This window comes from Balaenoptera acutorostrata, chromosome 1, assembly GCF_949987535.1.
Source record: "Balaenoptera acutorostrata chromosome 1, mBalAcu1.1, whole genome shotgun sequence".
Taxonomy (NCBI): domain Eukaryota; kingdom Metazoa; phylum Chordata; class Mammalia; order Artiodactyla; family Balaenopteridae; genus Balaenoptera; species Balaenoptera acutorostrata.
Genome location: NC_080064.1, coordinates 179016799 through 179037209, shown reverse-complemented (window position 1 = coordinate 179037209; position 20411 = coordinate 179016799).

Below are 20411 nucleotides of genomic sequence, written 5' to 3'. Positions count from 1 at the left end.
AACCATGATGGACGATCTTCTGTTCTATATATCATGTACAAGTATTCAGCTTAAAAGTATCTTTGTGTTCACAGCTTGCTTTCTGTCACCTCCCCAATCTCTCCTCCCCACTGCATATGCACACGGCGTTATATTATATGTGCAGAGAGCTTTGGGGAAAGCTCATATTTAGGAACATTAAGTAAGCAGAGGATAGCTGCTTATTTGGGCTGAGCCTGACCTCACTATGAAATGAGGCAAATTGTCATATTTATGACTCAGGGTAAGTCAATAATATATTGGCGTTCACATGTGGAAACACATTTATTCCCCAAAATAGGGCCTCACTTTGTTTTTCTCCCAAGTAGTGGTTTTCACCTAAGTATGAGTCTTTTTGTTTTTGGCCCCTTTTCTTTCTCTTCCCCCTTTCTCTTCCTTCTTTTCCTCTTGCTTCTTCATCCCTCCCTCCCTCCCTCCCTCCCTTCCTTCCTTCCTCCTTCCTTTTTTCATGCTTTCTTCCCCTTCTTTTCTTTCTGAACCCCGAGTAAACTTGGTGGGATTTATAGCATTTATGTAAAGCATAAAAAAGCCTTCTCTTCAGATAACTAAAATTACTATTCCCTTTACCCTCTTATTTCCACCCTCTGTTTGCTAGATCCAGGCTTACACACACATACACACACACACACACACAAGTCATACACTTAAAAAAATTACATGGCTGGATAAATGCTATTCACAACTATTGCCTGGAAATCTGATCCTTAGGTCTTTTGGAATCTGAGTCAGTATCATTTGTTTTTCTTGCTATACTGCATCTCTGTAAATTACAGCAGGAGAAAGGAAGGTCGTGTGGTTTCTGATTTACTGTAGAGAATACTGAGAAGGAAAAAAAAAATCAGAGTAGTCACTGATAATCAAAAAACATAGAAAAACCTCACTGTGAAAGTCTTTATTATTTCTAAATTTGGTCAGCTGTACCTTCCTAGTCCCCCAACTACAAGGCCCCCATTATCCTTAAAACTATTTTTATAACAACTCCATTTTGCAAGTGGGATTTAGGTTGGGAAGGCATATAGAAAATCTCTACATTCCTTCCCCTCTCCCCAACGTGTTCTGGAAATTAGGTTTCTCTTCCTACTTTTTCTAGTTTGTGAAGACTTGTGGGGGTTTCAGGCAACTCTTTCCACCTCATCTTCCTCCTCCTCCTTGTATTTGGAGCCCAGTTTGGATCCCACAGGCTCTTTTGCGGCTGACCACCCTCTTCCCCCCAAAACAGTGATGCATAGATGGTCCATGTACTCTTTTAGGAGAAAGAGTCTTGCTCTGGGAAAGGTCTCAGAAATTCTGGGATGGTCTTTGCTACCTGCTGTCATTATTGATTTTCCTCACCAAGGGGACAGCAGTCACAAGATGTTAGAATGGCCATCCAGACTCTGAGCAGTCTAAGTGTTGATGCTGAGTGTTGTAAACACATTAAACCACCATTGAAATCAACAGTGACTTCTTTGCTTTGCTCTGTGCAATTCTAAGTAACTGGTTGGGATGAATTTTCCACTTTTTACCCCTTAGATTCAGGAGGATTAAATTATTATTATTTTTTTGTTTAGATTTTTTTTTATATGGACCATTTTAAAAGATTTTATTGAATTTGTTACAATATTGCTTCTTTTTTTTGCGTTTTGGTTTTTTGCTCACGAAGCATGTGGAATCTTAGTTTCCTGAGTAGGGATCGAACCCGCAGCCCCTGCACTGGAAGGCAAAGTTTTAACCACTGGACCACCAGGGAAGTCCCCAGAGGGATTAAAATTTTAAAGCATAGAACTGGGCACCAGGAGATAGGTTAAAAGAGACAATCATCTGTTTTGCTGCCTTTCTGGTCCCTGGGAGATGTCACTTTCCCGCAGCCTCTGTTTCCCAATCTGTGATTTGAAAGGACTGATTCTCTCTGAGGTCACTTTTTCATTTGATGCCCTGTTTGTTGTTGCTTCTGTTGTTTAAGAAGGGAATTCGGTAGGATTTTCTTACTACCACATTTTCAACTTATCCTCTGACTGAGGCAAAGAATAGAAGTGTGTTTTTTTTTCCCCCTCAATCTATGTGGGGAGAATGATACTCGTGAGCGATCTACTTCCCATAAATGTTGAAAAGATGAGGGACTAAGGCTGTCTCCACAGAGCATAAAACAAAGGAAGATTTGGCAGGTCTCCAGCTCATTTGATTTGAGTTAAACAGGAATGAAATTTTTATGTCTTATTTTTGGCTTGACACTAGTCACAGAGTTTTTGGGAAAGTTGATTATAGTGCAATTACTGATCATTTTAAAAACAACTTATTGTGTTGTATCATGTAGCTTAAGAAGCAGGTGTCATTCTCAAGAATTCCCGTTGTGTGACTAATTTCTACTTATAAAAAGATGTCGCATGTGGGTAAAGATATTCGACCATGAAGTATGCATTTATTAGTGCTTGGGTTAATTTTATTGAAATGGATAATCAGGCTGCAGAAGCTGGGCTCAAGCTTAGTTCAGGGACTTGATTTATCTGTTTGCTCCCATACTGAAAATTCACATTCCCTGGCTGTAGAATCTAGATTTATACTCAAACAGGACTACACTAAGTGATCCCTGATGGCAAGAATCATATTTTAGTCTTTGTGTCAGTAGCACAGTGTCTGAATGTAGTAGGTGCTTCATAAATATATTTTGAAAAAAATGTATAATTAAATAGCTGATCAATTCTTTTTACCACCTTTTTATTGTGGTAAAATATACATAACTGAAAATGTACCATTTTACCCATTTTAAGTGTACAGTTCAATGGCATTAAGTACATTTACATTGTTGTGCAACCATCACCACCATCCATTTCCAGAATTTTTTCATCTTCCCAAACTGAAACTTTATACCCATTAAGCAATAAGTCCCCATTGCTCCCTCTCGCTTCCCACACCCAGGCCCTGGCAACCACCATTCGACTTTCTGTCTTTACGAATTTGGCTACTCTAGGTACCTCATGTAATGGAATCATACAGTATTTGTCCTGTTGAGTCTGGTTTATTTCACTTAACATGTCTTCAAAATTCACCCACATTGTAGCGTGTCTCAGAATTTCCTTTCTTTTTAAGACTGAATGATATTCGATTGTATGTACAGACCACATCGTATTTATCCATTCATCCATTGATGAACGTTTGGATGTCTTTGGGTTTTTTTTAGATTTTATTTATTTATTTATTTTAACATCTTTATTGGAGTATAATTGCTTTACAATGGTGTGTTAGTTTCTGCTGTATGACAAAGTGAATCAGCTATACATATACATATATCCCCATATCTCCTCCTTCTTGCGTCTCCCTTCCACCCTCCCTATCCCACCCCTCTAGGTGGTCACAAAGCACCGAGCTGATCTCCCTGTGCTATGTGGCTGCTTCCCACTAGCTATCTATTTTACATTTGGTAGTGTATATATGTCCATGCCACTCTCTCACTTCGCCCCAGCTTACCCTTCCCCTGTTTGGATTGATTCCACCTTTTGGCTATTGTGAATAATGCTGCTATGAACATGGTATATGATACAAATTTTTACCATTTTTAAAAGAAATTAAACATTGCTCAGAAAGAATCCATATTATAGGAATCCTTTAAGTCTATTAATGTAGCTGAAATTCTTAGGCCATTTTCTGGTCAGTTTGTTTTGTGCTGGGAAGTTCACCCACCAGACAGTGAACCCTATCAGGGTAACATCTTTGTTGTGTCAACCTTTATATCCCCAGCATCTGACATAGGCCCTGGCCAGAGATGGCTGAGTAGTGTTGTTGAATGGCTTGACTAGAGTTAATGATGAGATTTGTACTTTCAGCCCCTGAGAGAAAAAAGAAATTAAAGCTATCATGCTGAGTGTATTTATCGTCAACTAATTTCTAACTATGTTTTCTTCCTTTCCCACTAAATTGGATATTTTCTCAGCATAGGGACCAGTTTAAAATTAGTGAACTTCAAATTTTTACTAACTTTTTTATAAGAATGTTGAAAAGCAATGCCTTTTGTTCATTTTTATATTGACGCCTAAATTTTTGCATAATAGGTTAAAGCAAAATTAAGAAAATTTCTTGTGTATTGACAATTAATATAAAATTGTTACATCACTATTTTAAATATATCCAACAGTACTTTATATACAATAGTAATTTGATCCTACCATCATCTACTTAAATATACATAAATAAGCCCTATTATAGCAGTTGGAAATTTTATGCTGTTTCTATTTTTCCCTTGAATTTATATTTTCATTCCACTTCCCTCAGAATTTTGAGCTAATTTAATAGTTGTTTCATGGTTGAAAGTCATTTATGGAGTACTCTATCATTCTTATTAGCAACACTATACATTTTAAATATTTAATTTTAATTTTTAATTTAAATTTTCAGTGCTCATAAGGCTCCATGTTGGAAACAATTTCTGCTGGATGAATCATCCTCATTCAATCATCACAATCATTATTAGTGCACAGTCAATCAAAAAACCACGATTATATCACAATTTTATAATTATTTATAATCTTACAATTTATGACTATTGTTCATACAGTAATACAAAATTTTATGGGTGGTAATTTTTTTAATGATAAGAGATTTAAATTTTTCTATTTCTTCTCTTTATTGCCAGATAAATGAAATTCAGAATCAATACTACTTCTATTTTTTATTTTAACAGATGTAGCATTGAGATATTTTGTTCACATAATAAATTAGATGGGAATGAACACATTTTGATTTAAGTGCTAAAAGTCAAGTAAGAGATCTGTCATCAAAAATTATTTTTAATAATTAATCAGATGGCAATTCAGTTAGGTGCTCCTTCATTTTCTTAGTTTTTTTGAAGTATAACTTCTTACAAGAAATGTTTTAATAATACTACTGATTATACCTGTTGCTCTTTCACTTAGAGAAACCTGTTTAACCTAATATATTTAGAAGATATTGAAGGAATAAACATAATATGAATTTAAATATACTTCTTTATTTTTAAGTAAGATTGTTTTGTCTTATCACAAGTTTAAATGTATTTTTGTCAAGACCTTTGAACGACATGTCTAGTTTTATTAATCTGTGAAAACTATCTTCCATATAACCACTTGGCAATCTTTTTAAACATTTATTTATTTATTTATTTATGGCTGTGTTGGGTCTTCCTTTCTGTGCGAGGGCTTTCTCTAGTTGCGGCAAGCGGGGGCCACTCTTCATCGCGGTGCGCGGGCCTCTCACTATCGCGGCCTCTCTTGTTGCGGAGCACAGGCTCCAGATGCGCAGGCTCAGTAGTTGTGGCTCATGGGCCCAGATGCTCCATGGCATGTGGGATCTTCCCAGACCAGGGCTCGAACCCGTGTCCCCTGCATTGGCAGGCAGATTCTCAACCACTGCGCCACCAGGGAAGCCCTATATATATTTTTTTTACCAGCATTTTTTTCTTTGTTCTCACAGAACTCTCCCTTAGGTACAGTTCATAGTAGGAGGATGGAAAAGACAAGGTCATTAAATAAAAATCTTTATCCCACTTGTTATTCCACTCTAAAATATATCTAACTTCAGAACATCCCAACTAGGTTGATAATACCTCAGATCTAACGCCACACTTTGATTTTATAAACATACGCATAAGATAGGGAAATACAAGGAGTCCTCTCACTGGTTATGGTGTCTTTGATGGGTACAGGAGCCTTCACCAACACCAATATTTCAAGCGGTCTGTTTGACGGGGAAGGGATGGGGGGGTTTACACCTCAGGACAATGCACCATCATAAGGTTGAGCATTAGAAGTATGTCTGTCCTTTGTCAATCAGCAGAAGGAAGAACTGACAGGAAATCTCAACTCCAGACATTTCTTCAAGCAAATACATTTTTAAAAGAACAAATATGGGAGCTGAGGATCAGAAAACGTGTTCTCTTAAAATTACCCAGGCCAGTTGCCACTTTGACAGTGTACACCTTCAGGGCTACACATATTCCAGCTTAATGACCACTGTCTTACGCTCCTCTGTGCCGTTATCACTTAGCTTAACACACACTGATATTTATGATGGCATCATAGTTGTAAATTCCTTACTTTCATGATGCTATTTCTTTTTTTTTTTAATTGGGGTATAGTTGTTTTACAATGTATGATGCTATTTCTTAGGAACTGGTTAGTTCCATGGATTACAGATTGCATAGCTCTGTATGACAGACCCCTCATTCATTCTTTTTTCTTTTTTTTTTTTCATTTGTTAATTCAGCAAATACATGAGAAATACCTACCATTTGCAAGTCATTGTAGCTCAGCTGAAGATAAAGAGCACCAAAATTGAGGCGCTCCTATTTGGGAGGAATGAGAAGGCTTATACACAAATAACCAAGGTACAAATTAGAAAGTGTTACATTGTTATGTGGGGAGTTTAGAGGAGGAAACAATTATGGCTTGAAGAATCAGGTCCCAAGAATGACAGTGTGCATATGTGTGGATAGAGGCAAAGCCATCTCGACTTTTAGAAATGCAACTTGAGGGATCTGTTGGCACAATCTTCCTATTTGAAAGACAGCACTTTATTTAACATTTGTAATTCACATGCTCATGCTTACATTTGTGAGTGTTTGTATATAATACCTGGAAAGTGAATTAACTTATTTCCTACCTATGGAGTCAATTGAATCATGCATTATTTATTTTTCTGTTGAGAATAGGCATATAGCATCATAGTCTGTCCGTTTCATATTTATTGGGGGAATGTTTTCAGTTCAATCTTTCCTCACTGGCTCGAGAACACATCTACTTTTATTTCATGAACTCTACTTCAACCAAAAAAGTCTCTGATGCTGACTCAGCACACAAAGCTACATTTTATACCTGTCAGGCTGCATATAGATTTTTATAAGGTGAACAATGGCTGTATTTAAGTACCAATGTAGTAATCGTGAAGTCTTCTGGCAGTATCCTTTGGAAACTGAATCCATAAATTGTATTAGTATTAAATGTTTCTAATGGAAGTTGACAAATAGTTGAATGGGATAGCCTTTTCTCTGTACTTGGCAAAGAGAGAGGGAAGAAAAAGTCCCTATTACACAATGAGAAATGCATTAATGCTCAAGCCCATTCATCTCAATTTTGCACAAATATAATTTAAGACCTTTTACAACTGTTGGTGAAATTACAGTGTGCTGCAGGGAAGTTGCAAAATTTTTATGGACCTAATAAAATTGTCATTGTAATACCATTATAGGGTGCTCGGACAATATAGATATTTGCAATACTCATACTCCCATGCCAAACATGAGAAGGGAGATAATAAGTTTGATTGGAGACAAATGCTGAACAGGGCTAAAACCCAAGTTTGTTTGATAATGAAAATCTCCCTATTAGTGTTTGGTATCAAACGAAATTGGATAGGTGATTAGGCATTTTAACTGGTTGGCTTTATAATGGACTGGGTAAATATCATCAAGCACAGTCTATGCAATAATTTATGGCTGAAATAATCATGCACTATCTTCAGATAAATTTCAGAATAATTTCCACTTGTGTAGTTCCTGCTTTTCCACCCAAGTGTGATTTCAGAAGTATATCCAGTGGCCTTTCTCTGCTCTCACTTTCAGCATACAGCTAAAAATCTCTTAAAGGTCTTTAGTCAGACTAAAAGCTTTTGAAAATATCTGATAAGAAATTCAACCACTTTGAAGCATGAGGTCAAAATAAACAGCCCTTCCTGTTATCAACACTTCTGGTGATGTCAGTTAGGAGAGAATAATATAAAGCCGTTCAACACTAAAATCTTGAGGGTTGAGAACAGAATTTGTAGCACGTGCCCCAAATGGAGCTGTGGCCTTTTTTATATGACCAGTGCCTATCTTGTATTCACATCTGAGATCCACAACAGGATCAAATGGATCAAACATTCAGTTTCTCCGAAGTGGGCAGTAAGATACCGCCATGTACTCTAGCTGTGAAAGACTAGATGTTTATTCTTTTTTCTTGATGGACCTCATCTGATGAAAGTAACACAAACACAAACCCTTAATACATCACTGGAGGAGTCTTTCATCTGAATCCCCAGCATCCCTTCCACTCCCCAAAAGAATTAATTTGACCTAAACCTGTTAATCCCATCCCTCTTAGTAGTGATTGGTCTAGGAATGGGACCATGACCCACTGCTAGCTTGTGCTCTGTGAAGGGAAGTGTCCTGGTGCCTCCTGGGAAGACCCAGGGAGCAGTTTCTTTCTTCCTTATGTCTAGGTGTGACCCATGGAAATGCTACAGCCATCTCGCTACAGCTGAGGATGAGGCAACACAGACAGGAGATCGGAGCTAGGAGAGACACACGGAAGACCTGAGACAGAGCCCTGATATGTTCTACCTGGAACCTGCCTTCGCTCTCATGGGCAGGCATCTGAGCCAGGGAAGTAACTTGGCCAGGGACAAATTTGCAAAGCTATGCCACTCGCCAGTCACATAACTTTGGGGAAATTCCTACTCTCTCTGAGGCGTGGTCTCCCCACCTATGAAACAGGGGTATTAAAAGTACCTACCTTAGAAGGCTATTGTGAGTTAAGTGAAGTCATATTTGTAGGGCACTCAAAAGAATGGCTGGCACACCGTGGCTTCTCAATTAAGCACTGGCTATTCTTATTATTTTGTTATGTGAAAAATAGTCTTTCTTATTGTTTAAACCACTTTGAATCAGAATTTTCTGTTATTTTAAATAGAAATAGTTGGCAATATTACATAGCATAACTGATGCGTTGGTTTTGCTCCAAGGCCGTATTTTTAAGGAAGACTCCACTGATCAACCTATTTCAAATGATATCCTACATCTAGCATTGCCTACCTCCTCCCCTGACTTGTTTTCCACCAAAGGACTTACCACCATCAGATCTATAATATATTTTACTTATTTATTTGTTTATACAGTATCTGCCCCCACCCCAACCATGCGAATGTAAGCTTCCTGAGGGCAAGGATTTTTTGATTTTTTTTCACAGCTCTACTCCACAGTGTTTAGATGAGTACCTAGTAGAGAGGAGGCACTCAAGAAACTTCCTTGACTTAATAAACATTGTATCATGTGCTGCTCAGTAACACTGTTCAACAAACAGGGCAGGCAGACTTCTATACCCTTGGATCACAAAGGTGACAGACAGGCAGTGAAGACAATGCTACTTCCTCCAAATGGAAACATGAAAAATTTAGGTTGCTTCAGAAGTTATTGGGCAAAACAGCCTATTACTTTCCAGGTCATGCCTCTACTCAGAGAAATTATCAACATCTTTAAAGATGGATGGATATTGTATCAGTTTGTGGGGTCTGGTAAGCCTGAAATCCATTGGGCAAGTCAATAGTCTGGAAACTGGGGCAGGAATTGATGCTGGAGTCTTAAGCAGAATTTCTTCTCCAAGAAACCTCAGTTTTTGTTCTTAAAACCTTTAAACTGATTGAATGAGGCTCACCCATATTACTGAGGGTAATCTCCTTTACTTAAAGTCAACTGATTGGAGATGTTAACCACATTTTCAAAATACATTCACAGTAACAACTAGATTCGATTTTGATTAAACAACTCTAAGCCATTCTCTAGCCAAGTTGATACATAAAGCAAAAAGCAAGTTGATACAAAAAAAAGTTGATACATCACAGATACGATAATTAGAGTACAGTACATCAATATTCTGTAGTTGATTTAACAAAGGGCTCTTTGAATACTCTTTATTGGTATTAATGATTAAATGGTACAAATAGCCCTACATTCATGTAATCTTTTGATATATAGTACATGTACATTACATCAGTTGATTCATGAGCCCAACTCAACCCGATTCTCATAATACTATAATGGCTTTTCTTATGGTAGTTTTCCAGTTAAGCTTTCAATCATGATTTAAAAATTCTGTACAAAAATATTTTGAGCCCCAGAAGTCATTCATTCTCACAAGGGTTATTTGGAGCTGGCAGGTGAGTAAATGCATGAATGAGCATTTATGTAGAATGGTCTTTTTATCTTTATGAGTGTTTGGTTTTGAGATGACTTGTTTTAGGGTCTGATCGTCAATGCAAACACTCCTAAAGATAAATTATAATTGTTATTATTTTAACTAAAATATATTGAAGTCTTACTATGTTCTAGGTAATACTAAGCACTTTACACAATGATCTCATTTAATCCTCACTGCAGCCTTATGAGGTAGAAGCTACTGCTACCCTCATTTTGCAGTTTAGTCCCTTGGGCTACAAACCCCTTAAGATCATGAAGCATCTCTAGTCCTTCCAGTGTCCCACCTCATGTGCTCAAGTTCAGAGCTTTATTCGTGATGCATTCTAAAGCAGGATTGACTGTTAGACTGGTTGGGTTCCTAAAAAGCCTTGCTTTTTTTTTTTTTAAATTAATTAATTGATTTATTTATTTTTGGCTGTGTTGGGTCTTTGTTTCTGTGTGAGGGCTTTCTCTAATTGCGGCAAGCGGGGGCCACTCTTCATCGCGGTGCGCGGGCCTCTCACTATCGCGGCCTCTCTTATTGCGGAGCACAGGCTCCAGATGCACAGGCTCAGTAGTTGTGGCTCACGGGCCTAGTCGCTCCGCGGCATGTGGGATCTTCCCAGACCAGGGCTCGAACTCGTGTCCCCTGCATTGGCAGGCAGATTCTCAACCTCTGCGCCACCAGGGAAGCCCAAGCCTTGCTTTTTTAAAAGGCCTGAGAGGACTCACTTTGGCTATCCAAGAAGTAATAAACCTGTGTCTTTTCAACCCTTTATTGTAATGCTGCCAAAACCAAAACACCTTGCATTGGAAACCTGAATGGGGATACACTGTGATCAAAAGTGACTCCATCTTACACTTCACAAGTTTTAAATTTAGGGTTCATTTCAATGTTCATTTCAATCTGGAAAAGCATAATTTCATTTGAAGGAAAAAGAAAACAATCACTTTAATAAAAATCTTGACGAACAAGGTTCAGAGGGCTTCTTGGACAACAAATGACTCTTACAAAACAACGTTGTGGTAAGTTAAGTGTAAATGGCTCAGAAATACGCAGATTAAATTTCCCTGGAAACACTCAAGGGCTTCTAAAATTAATGGGGGAAAATACTTGGACAATGTATATTTCAGACTTTATGCTTTTAATTTTTCTTTTCCTTTTCACTCTGCTGATTTAATTTTCTTCTACAAAACACTTCCTAGGGTGACTTCATTTCTTGTGGTCAGGATGCTGTCAGGACAAATTGTCATTAATTCTGGTGCATTCTGGGTGGCCCGACGTAGTTATCAGTGGTGTTCTCTCTTACAGAGTTAGCTTTTGTCTCCACTATGTGTCTTTCAATACTGGAAAGGTATAAAAATAAAAACACAGTTCAAAGTCTGTGCCAAGCTTTTGGGCCTTGTGAAAGTCCACCATCATGACACTTGAGAGATAAATGTGTGAGGTTCTTATATGTTGAAAACTGATAAATATTCTGTGCTTTAACTCAGGAAATACAAGTATGGACATGGATGTGGTAGGAGGATACATAAATCAAAATTTGAAGAGTCTTAGGAGGGACTTTTGAAGGGCCCTCTAACCCATTCCCAAGCCTCAGACATATCTCAATATAAAACATGACAGAAACATAATTATAGTCCCATTTCCTAAATGTTGCCTTAGATAAATTTTCTTCAACATACTTTAGAAAAATATTCCTATGTTTTCTCCTCTACAGAAGTCCCCATAAAACTAATCAAATTCCATTTTATAGGAATTTAAGTTTATTTTCTTTTTTCCTATCTTTGAAGGAGGCAAATTCTGGAACACTGGATTGGTATCCATGACTTTTCTTGCCTGGGCCTTGCCTGACCTTAGTCAGTGAAGCTTGTCAGACATTTCTCTCCTTCTGAAGATAATAATGCTGACAATGCTTGTTTTGCAACTCTTCCTGCCATATCTCCAAGCAATATCCTCTCCAATCTTACTAAAGTCTATTAAATCCTTTCCATCACAGGACATTATGTGATAGAGAAAAGCAATTTACTTTATTTAATGAGTGCCAAAGAGGTGGAAAATATGGTGGCTCCCTCCTAGAGCTTAGAGTTTAGTTGGGGTTATAGAATTCACATATATGGCTGTGTGATGGGGTTGGCAAATCCCCTCTCTAAAGGCAACTATCAAGCTGGACAAAATTGATAAAAACAGCTATTTCTGGAACTCAACCAAAAGCATGCAACAATATAATTCAGATGGCAATCCACCACAAATTAGTATATATAATCATTGCAATCTCTATCAAAATACAAGCAGTTATTTCTGTAAAAATTGACAAAATTTTCCTAAAAATTATAAGGAAATACAAAGGACCTGGATAGCCAAAATTAGTTTGGGAAATAAGAACAAACTTGAGGTATTATTTTACCTGATTTCAAAACTTACTATAACATCATAGTAAAAAACAAACAAACAAACAAAAATTCAGTGTGGTATTGGTGCTAGGATACACAATAGATCAATGAAACAGATTTGAGTCCATAAATAGTCCATTTCATTAAAGGGTAATTGATTTTTAGCAAAGATGCCAAGACAATCAATTGGGAGACAAGTCTTTCCAACAAGAGTGCTAGGACAACTGTATTCCTCATGCAAAAACCTGAACATAGAACCTTACCTTATACCATACACAAAGGTTGACAAAATGGATTATAAACCAAAATGTAAGAGCTAAAACTATACAATTTCTTGAAGAAAATATTGAGGAAAATCTTTGTGATCTTGAGTAGGCAAAAATTATTAAATATGACCCCAAAACATGGTCCATAAAAACTCACAAATTGAACTTTATCAAAATGTAAACTGTTTTTTGTATTACCAAAGACACCATTAAGCTAATGGAAAGACAAGCCACACATCGGGAGAAAGCATTTGCAAGTCATATTTTTTATAAAGGCCTAGTATCTAAAATACATGAAAAACTCTTAACAACTCAATAATAAGACAAATAATCTGACATAAAAATCAGCAAAAAATCTGAATAGATATTTTACCAAAGGAGATATTCAAGTTGCTAATAATTATTCTGAGTAAAAAAGTTCTACAACATTAGTTGTAAGAGAAATGCCAATTAAAACCACAATGTTTTATACCTCTGTATATTGACTATAAAGAAAGATGATACCAAGAGTTAGTGAGAAAGTAGAGAAACTAGAACCATTATGCATTGTTGATGGGAATATAAAATGCACAGCCACTTTGGAAAACAGTTTGGTAGTTTCTTAAAAAGCTAAACATAAACTTATGTGACTCATCAATTTCACTGCTAGGAATCTACCGAAGAAAATATGTCCACACAAAGGTGTGTATATGAACGTTCAGAGCAAAACATGGAAACAATCCAAATGTCCATCAAGTGATGACTGTTTTTAAAAAATTATATATCAGTATAAGGCAGTACTTATTCAGCAATAAAAAGGAAACAAGGACTCTACTAATTCATGCTACAACATGAATGAACGTCAAAAAAATTATGCTGACTTGAAGAAGTAAGATATAAATAACTACATATTGTATGATTCCATATATATATCAACAAAATCTCCAGAAAAGGCACATGTATAGAGACAGGAAGCAGGACATTAATTGCCTGGGGCTGGGGGGGTGGGGTGGGTGGTGAGAATGAACTACAAATGTGCATGAGTGCACTTTTTGGAGTTTTGGAAATGTTCTAAAACTGGATTGTGGTGTTGCTTGTACAACTCTATAAATCTGCCTTAAAAAATCATTGACTTGTACACTTATAATGAATAAATTAAATTATATTCAGTAAAACTGTTAAATAAAGAAGAAAACATCTTATTGTATATATACCATTTATCAGACACAGTACTAGGCACTGGCAATAGAGGGAGACAAGGTCAGACAAAATACCTGCCCTTATGTGGCTTACAATTAGCAAGAGTCTATAAGGATTTTGAGCAGGCTGGCCTGCTTTTGAAGTTTCAGAAAGAAAGGAACCGTGTTAAATATACTATATTCCTCCAAAGCCCCTGCTTTCATGGAACTCACATTCTATTATAGAGGATTTGGGGAAGATGAAAAATAAGGACATAAATATATAACATTTTAGGAGGTGATAAATTCTGTTAATAAAACTAAATCAAAGAAAAGAAAAACTGCTGATGGGAATAGGAGGAGGGATTATTTTAAATAGGATGGTAATGGAAGGCCTCCTTGATAAAGTGACATTTGGTTAGAGACCTGGGAGAAAGTGAAAGAGAGCCATGCCGTGTCTGGGGAAAGAACATTCCAGGTGGAGGGAACTGAGTCAAGGATGTGCATGGCCTCTTTGAGGACTGGCAAGGAGGATGTGGCTGGAACAGAATGAGTTGAGTGGAGAGCATAAGAGATGCAGTTTGCGGGAGGTGCGGTCAGATCATTTAGGGCCTGATACATACCATGGGACTTTAGATTTTACTCTGAGTGAGCTTAGAAGCCATGGGAAGGTTTTGAGCAGAGAAGTGAAATGATTTAACACGTTCCAACGGTTCATTTTGGTAGCTGGTGGAGAACAGACTGTAGATTGCAAGGTTGGAAGCAAGAAGCACAGGTTGGGGAATTGCAATCACCCAGGAGAAAGATGCCAATGGATCAAATCAGGGTCATAGAAGTGTATGTGGTAAGAAGTGGTCCTGGGATATTGGGACTCTAGAGCCAACAGGATTTGCTGGTGGATTGGATGTGGGAGAAAGAGGAGAGTCAAGGATGTCCCCAAGGTTTCTGGTTGGGGGAACTGAACTAGGATACTAAACAAATGTTCTTAGGAGGAATAATACCTTAGGTAGGATCCTACAAAATTAATTAATCGTACGAAATGAATCTCTAAGATCCTGATAGAATAGAACAGCAAGAATGGGATACCTGAGCTCTCTTTATACAATATTTAAGTCAGATTATGCATAGCTGATGACTTTAGGAGTGCTAGTCTCTGCTCCTGACACCACAAAGGATTTCCCCCAGTGTCACTCAAATTTCTGACATTTTAAAGATGGTGGTCTCCGTCATTATTCTATGGCCTCTCAAACACCTTTTCCACCAGATGGCAGCACTAAAGTTCAGAGGGCTTCAGCACAGAGCCTCCTTCCTTAATGAATATAAAGGAAAAGCTTTAGGCCCCCTTTTCAGACAAGTCAGACTTTTAGTCTCTTGCCTATCTCCCTTCCCCCACCGAGGGCAACCCCTTCCAATAATCAGCCTTCTAGACTATACCAGAAGCTTTTAACATTATAATCTCTTGTCACATTACTCAGCAATCTCATCTAGGCCCAGGAAATCATTTCCTGGAGGCCTCTTTTTTATTTGTGTTCATTAGCTCTGCTAATACCTTCTCTTGGAAACCACAGTTTAATAAATTTCATAGCGCATGACCAGCGGACTTAATGAATATTAGTCACTCGAAGCAATTTTTGTTTATTCAGCTTCTCTTTCCTCTCCTCCCTTCCCTTACCCCAGACCTCATTCTGTGGAATGATAATAATACACAGAGAGCTGACTAGCCACAGCAGACTGAAAACAAGGAGTAAAAGGATCTTTCTGAGCTCACACCTGTTTTAAGATTTGTTATCCTTAAAACGAAAAGCTGTAGGGATTCACTCGGCTCCTTCCTTGTAGCTCCCAGGGGACCTTGCTATTAAACCGCAGGGAGGAGCCCAGCCTTCAGAGCACTTAAAAGTACTTATGTCAAATCCATCCCATTCTTCCGGCCTCCGTTCCTCAACCCAAACACCATTCCCAGGGGCTAGAGCACATTACAAGGCATTCACTTCATATGAATGGGCACAAACAGACTTTTTCACCATTTAGATATGTCTACATTTGCAGGCATATCCTGTAGCCTGCCTGAAACAGCCTTAATTTCAATTTACTGTCTCCCCACGGACCTTGCCATTCTCCCGAATGTGGAAAACTCAATGGTCGTTTCTCCTCCCCGACCTCTCACCCCAGCCTCTCTCTGCCCTCCTCCTCTTTCAAGGAAAAATTGTACTGGGAGGAACATTTTGTTTAAGATGAATAGAATGAAGTTTTGATGCTTCTAACGGTGCATATGATCTTTTATTTTTAAAAAATAATGAGCCAATTGCACCAGATTATCACATTTGGAACGTGTTCAAAGTCAGTGCACAAAACCCAGTAAATGCTGTCTTGGTCCCCCTGGAATACGGCTCTGCGAGAGAGCATGAAATTGTAGTCCTGAAATTTTACGTTGTCATTTCTGCTCTGCTGGGGATAACTATATTTAACCTTTTATTATGGAAATTCTCAAATGTGTACAAAAGTAGAGCTAATAGTATAATGAACCTCTATGTATCTCTGCTTTAACTTTCACAATAAACATGTGGCTACTCATATATTATCTAATCTTCCTCCTACACATACACATCTTCTTTATTTGGAGATATAAAAACAAATCACAGATGTTATGTCTTTTTCTCTGTAAACACTTCTGTATGCATTGCTAACAAATAAGGGCATTCTATTTTTATCATAATCACCCTGTCAATATCATACCTAAAAATTAATGATAATTTCTTAAAATCATTTAATACTCAGTCCATATTTACTTTTCCCAGAGGCCCTAAATATGTCTTTTTATAGTTCAGAATCCAAGCAAGGTCCACTCATTATATTAGTTGTTTCTTTCTTAATCTCTTTTGTTCCACAACAGTAGTTCTTTGCCCCCCTCCTCCTCCTCCCCTTCCTCCTCCCCCTTCCTCCTCCTCCTCCCCCTCCTCCCCCTTTCTCCTGCTCTCCTCCCCCTCCTCCTCCTCCCCCTCCTCCTCCTTCTTCTTCTCCTCCTCCTCCTTCTCCTTCTTCTTTTTCTTCATTGTTGTCATCTCCTTCTCCTTCTCCTCCTCCCCCTCCTCCTCCTCCTCCTTCTTCTTCTTCTTCCCCTTCTTCTTCTTCTTCTATTTTATGCTACAGATTTGTTGGTGATATCCCTATTTTTGTTCCATAGAAATGAAGCACACTTTTGATTTGACTGATTGCTTCCCTGTGGTGTCATTTAACTTGTTCTTGTACTGTTAGGACTATTTCTTGTTGAGAAAATTTTAGCTGAGTTCTTCATTCTTTAAGTGTACAAGAAATATACAGAGGTAGCTAAATGGATTAGACTGTTGGGGCGATCATCATTTTGCTTTGCCATCTGAAGCTAGACTTACTGTTAATTTATTCAGTATATATTAATTAGTTCTTAGACTGTACCAAGCACTGTGCTGGGATTTGGAAATGCAAAATGACTAAGGGGGTAGGGTGGGGAATGAAGGATGACTGAGAAAAACATGGACATTATCCTTGTGAAACTTCTTAAGGGTCGTGGGTTTTAAAGCACTACTTAAACAGACACCTGTGTTGAGTTTTCCTAACACCCTTGTCAAGTCTATCAGGTTATAAAGCCCTCTCAAATTTACTGAAGAATACTGAGGATACAGTGGCAGGGACTACAGCAGAAATTAGTTTTGGGTTGACCAAAAAGTTCATTCAGGTTTTTCCAGAAGATGTTATGGAAGAACCCAAATGAACTTTTTGGTCAACCCAATAATAAGAAATCAGACACCAATCCTCCTGGGCCTTTGGATTCTAACCCTTTAATAAATTAATTTTGGATCTCAAACTCCAACACAGGTGGATCAGTACTGCTAAAAGAGTTAGGCAACTTCTGAACCAAATTATTATAAGGATGTCAACTTGTATTGGCATAGGTTACAAAAGAAGTTCCTTAACAGTCCCTTGATTTTGACACTCATCTCCAAGAAACCACCAGTGAGTTGAAATCAGAATTACATTGCAATGTAGTGTGCACAGACTAAACACAACTGAAATGAGAGTTGCACAAAACAAAACGTATCTTTTATCTACCAGTGTGTCATAAATTCTGACATTTCAAAATGTATTTTATTTTATTTTTGTTCTATTTTATTTTAAAAAAATGCTGGTAGCAACTAAGTAAATTAATTTTTTGACCCATCAGTGAGTCAGGGCCTGCTGATTGAACCGCTGACTTTGGGAATGATGCGGTTTTTGGATAAGATAGAGTCGTGGACCATCTGCTTTAGTTATACAATTGAGCCATGCTCTATTGAAAGCCTAGCTTTTGTGCCTTTGAATCCACATTTGAGGAATAAATTGAGGTTTTTCCAGCAGTTTTCAGAAGCTGTAAAAAGCATCACAGCCCTTCTCCTATTTATTTTTTTCTGGGTAGATGAGTCAGCAAGCAAGATGGAGGGAGACACTTGGGACAAAGTAAGATCTTTGGGAATTTCAAATGTCTTATTGATAAGGAAGAGGACTAACATTTGTTAATTGGCTCTTACATGCTGGATGTTGTTCCACTTTATCTTATGTAATTCTCATAACAATATGATAGAGTAACCTTTATAATCTACAGGTCACATATGAGAAAACTTGAGCTCCCAGAAGTTAGATAACTTGGTTGAGCTGACAGAGTTAGTAAGAGGCACAGACAGCTAGCCAACTAATAAAGACCATATCTCCTGGTGACTGGGGACCCACAGAAGCTGAAGCCAGTCTTTACTTTGAGTCCTTGTTGTGTCAGTTAATTGACTCTGTCCTTTAGTAAGTGAGGAATGAATACGATAAAATGGGCAAGCACTCCATATCTAGTAGACAAAGATTATATATTACATATATATGATACATATACATATATGAGATATATTAAAATATACATATGAAGATACATATACAAATATAAGATATACATGTATATTAAAATTTTGTTTCTCCAGTTATCCCTTGGAAGAAGACAACGTGTCAAAGGGACTGACATTGCCTACATTTGTCTGTTAGCATGATGCATCGTCAGATTCCCTAAGTCAGGAAACACTGAGTGTGGTCAGAGCCCTGCATGGACTGGGCACTATAGCAAAACTTGACAAGCAAACCAACAAACATACGAATTCAACAGCATGTGTCAAACTCCGGTAGAGAAATTTGATATGATGAGTCATAATTTTGAGCACCTGCCCATGTCTTATCAGGACTAGATTATTTTTTTAAACCCAGATATTCTCTTGGCAATAGCAACATTGTTCTGAGAATGTTTACTTTCTCACAAGTTTTGTAACAAGAGGCAATAATGTATGGCATTTAAGAGCAAGACCCTTAGAACCAGACTGCCTGGGTCCAAATCCTGGTTCTGCCACTTACCTGCTATGTGGCCTTGGGCAAATTACTTAAACATTTTTTTCCCCAATATCCCTATTTGTAAAACAAGTTTGATGATGTTGATCATGGGGATGATGATAAAAGAGCCCACCACCTAGGCTGTCATGAGAATTAAATGCTTTAGAATGTATTAAGCACTTGGAACATTACCCCAAATATAGGAAATACTGGCAAATATTATGTTATGAGTTAGGGAGATATTTCTTGTACCTATGGAAGGGCCAACTTACCCAGTCTCAGTTGCATTTGGTAGCTTTCTGAAGTGAATCAAATCAGAACTGGATCTCTGCTCATTCAGTGGGACTTGGTTAGCTCTATGTGATAGGTGAGCCACAGTGCTCGCATGGGACAGGTTCAAAAATGAGTGGAAGACCTGTTCTTTCCTCTAGAAACTTACAATCTAATTGAAGAAAAAGTATTATCTGCAGCAGCTAGCTTTGAGACCTCACTCAAAACACTCTCCCTCCTTAAAAATAAGGGACTCTATTCCATAATACAACCAATGATGACTCACCGGAACTAAACACATCAAGTCACAAGGGCAAGATTCTCTTTCTAAGGATTATAAAGAAAATCATGAACTCCTGGAAAATTTTAAAATAAGACAGAGCCTGAAAAGTGAGGAATATTATATTATTTAGTGATATCCTCCAGATGAAAAGTATGCACAAGTTAATGGCTGAACATTCTTATTTGGGGTCCATCTTTTATTCCTCTTTCTTCCTCTCCCTCTGCCTTTTTCTCTTCTTCCTCCTTATCCTTCTTTTTTCCTTCCATCTCCTGTCTTCCTCCTCCTGGTTCATCATTTATAATGACTTGTCAAAGAGGCAATGCACCTCCCAACTTGAGCCAGACAACCTCAGTCTCTCCTCTTGGAAATTATGATTAAAGAAGCTTTACTCACATGTTGCCTTCCTCTCCCACAAGGTGAAAAACTTCAAAATCTCTGGACAGTCCTTCCCTTGATACCTAGGAGGACCTTTGACAGAGGGTGCAATATGCAGAGTGACAATTCTGAACCTATTATTTCGGGCCTCACATGGATGACTCTATCTTGAAATTATTGTTAATTGAAAATTGAAAGACATGTTTATTTGTGACGTTAATAAAGCTCCCAAAGGGGAACCCAGATGTCTTCATTCTTTTTCAATTGACCACTCGTCTTCCTCTGAAGATGCATATCTTCCACAACAGCAAATAGAGTCA